Genomic DNA, 3363 nt, shown 5'->3' with positions numbered 1-3363 from the left:
CGCCGAGCGCCGCCCCCGCTCATATGACGCCGCCCAAGGCCGCCGTGCCCCGTCGCCGGCCCATGTCCCCCCAAGCTCGCCTCTATCCCATGCTCAAGCCCGCCCCAGTGCGCCTGCGCGTCTCACTCGCCGCTCCCGCGACTCCACACATCGCCGGCCTCCCCTCTCCCCACATGTTGGCGCCGCCAGAGGCCACCACGCTCCACACCTCAGGGGGGCCGGATCCGGTGAGGTTCGTTTGCCGCCCTGACCTTCTCCGACCACCAGTGCATCTGGCTCGTGGCAACCCCTCTGGCCCCTTCTCTCACAGCCCTGGTAGATGGTAGAGTGGACGACAAGCACACCCCAATCCACTATTTTTTAGCTGAAGTTCGAATTGATATGCGGAGAGGAGGCCTGCAAAAAAATGAACTCCTTCAGAAAAAACAAGAATTTTTTAGGTTGTTGAGTTGTGTACGCTATTTTCTATTTTGTGTTTTTGAAGTACAAATTCTGGTGTTTGAGAGGTTCGGTCCATCACGCGTGACAAGATCATTATTTTCTATCACTGCCTTCTGCTACTATCACCGACCGATGCCCGCTGCACAATGCACCGACGAGCCCTGCACTCATGTTGCCATCTCAAAAAATGGATGCAGAGAATGCTCTGTTTTTTCTTGTACTCATGTGCTTAAATTTTTATTTTTGAAGGCCAAGATATTGTGTTCAAGAAGGTCAAGTGTGTTGTGTGTATCTAAGAAGTTCAAGTAATTTAAACATGCAATGAAAAACATGAGATATTTGCGTTTTTTAGAAGTTGAAGTAACAAACAAATTTAAAAAGACCACAAACAAAATTTAAGTCTACAAAATTCACTTCAAAAAAATTAAAAGAAAAAGAATGTTCTCTTTGTTCTCGAACACAAAAACAAAATTTAATAAAAAAGAGGAATAAAATTTATGCATTTTCTAAACGAACCATGAAGTTCAAATTAAATTAACATAGTAGTTTGATTTTTATAAAAAAAATCAGCTTTTTGTTTCTATAAATAAAACCAAGAAGTTCCAATTAAAAAAAGAGTAGTTCAATATTCATAAAAAATGATTTTCACCATTTCTAAATATAAAAACTCTAGAAGTTCAAATTTAAATAATAGACTGGTTCAATATTTATTACGAAACTAGGATTATTCCATTCCTAAAAGAAATAAACCAAGAAGTCCAAATTACAAAAATAGAGCAGTTCAACATTTATAAAAAACTTAGATTTTTTTGGTTACCAAATAAAAAAAGAAATTCAAATTAAAAAGGTGTAGTTTTGATGTACATGGAACACTGAAATTGTTTTCATTTATAGGAAAAATAAAAGTATGAAGTTCAACTTAAAAATGTTTGATGCATATCCAAAAACATATTTTTTTTCTCTTTCTAGGAATAAGATTAAAGAAGTTCAAATTAAAATAATAGAGAAGTTCGAAGTATATAAAAAGCTCAGATTTGTTGTAAGAAGTTCACGTGCACTTCCGTGCACGGTTCAATATTTATATTGCAGGGCGTCCAACCTCCAATTACATGTTTTAAAATGACAAAAAATGACGTCCAACATTCAATTGCATGTAATTCGACCTATACGCAAAAATGCCACAGAAGTTCATAGTGAAAACCATGAGAAGTTTAAGTACCGCAATGAATGCATTTCAGGTGAGAATAAAAGTATAGAAAAATAAAATCTTAAAAGGTTTGTTGACAGAAGTTTAAGTGCTTTGTCCGAGGAAGTTCAATTTTTTTGCGAGAGAGGTTCACCTTGTATTTCCATGTTCGATTTTTTCCGTATAAAAATTGAATACAATTCTTTACTCAAAATATAAAAAGGTGAACTTCAAATTGAAATAACAAAGAAGTTCGGAGTTTATTAAAACCTAAGATTTATCTGTTCAAAAAATAAAAAACACAACACCATTTTTTGCACTTTTAAAAACAACTCATAAACAAAAAAATGGTTGCTAGAAGTTCAAGTGCTCGGCGAGGAAAAGTTCAAAAAATCTTGTGAGAGAGTTCACCGTGTATTTAGATGTCCAAAATACATAAAAAATATGTTGTTTTTTGTGTTTTAAAATAATTCTCTCAAACCAGAGAGAAGTTCAAAGTGATAACAACCAGAAGTTCATGTACTACATGGTGTGTATTTCATATAAGAAAAATAGAATAAAAGTGAAACAGAGTGAAGTCCAAATAGACATGCCCAGAAGTTCAACTACTTCACGTAGTGCAAAAAACATCACGTCAAAAACAAAGTGAAGTTCAAACAGACATGCCCGATAAGTTCAACTACTTCACACAGTGCATTTCCATTCGCGATGAAGGCAGAAATCATGATCTCATAATTTTTTAATTTACTTCAAAACGGCAGGAATATCATTTGGGTAAATTCAAGTCCTCGGTCGGCGAAAGTTAAAAAAAATTATGAAAGAGGTTTGTACGAAAAGAATATCATTTGTGTAACACTAATGAAATGGGTGAGAAAATTACAAACGAAAATGTGTCACAGAAGTTCAACGTGAAAACAGTAGGAAGTTCACCAACTACACTGAATGAATTTCAGATGGAAAACTTTTAAAATCGTCACAAGTATGAAAAAATGATCAACACGGAAAAGTTGCGTGTTTACAGCAGCTTTCCATCGGTATATCACTTGCTAAATTTCGGTGAGTGAATGGAGAGCTACAAGCAAAAAAAAGCATGTGAAAAAATAGAGTGAAGTTCAACTAGACATGCCGAGAAGTTCAAGTTCTTCACGCGCTGCATTTTCGAAGAATCTGTTTCGTGATAAAGGCAAAACGAATGATCTCTCTGTTTTCAAAATTACTTGAAAATGGCTAGGAATCAGAGAAAACCATCCACATGAAAAAGTTTCACATTTTCTGTAGCTTTTCAGCGGTATATTATTTTCCCCATTCCGATAAAGTTGGTAGAAAATACGGAGAAAATACGTTTTTAGCCATTTTCAAAATTGACTTAAAACCGTATGGAATTGGCAGAAACAATATATACGAAAACGTTTCACATTTCCTCAAGCTTTCCAACGCCATATCATTTGCTGCATTCGGACGTACGATTAAAGAATTAGCCCGAAAATACAAACTCGGTGAAACTTGTACGTTTTCTAAATTACTTTTAAACCGTTCAAAATTAAAAAAACTTTTAACATGAGAAAGTAGCGCATTTTCACAAGCTTTCCAACACCATATCATTTGCCTCAATTGGATTAGCCATTTAGAAATGGCATCAAAAATACGAACTCGGCTGTTCGGTCTGCGAAATTTTACGATTTTCCAAATTACTCTTTATCCATAGAGAATTAGAGAAAACTTTAAACATGTGAAAG

Source organism: Triticum dicoccoides, chromosome 7A, assembly GCF_002162155.2.
Source record: "Triticum dicoccoides isolate Atlit2015 ecotype Zavitan chromosome 7A, WEW_v2.0, whole genome shotgun sequence".
Classification (NCBI taxonomy): Eukaryota; Viridiplantae; Streptophyta; class Magnoliopsida; order Poales; family Poaceae; genus Triticum; species Triticum dicoccoides.
Note: the sequence above shows the minus strand (reverse complement) of the source record.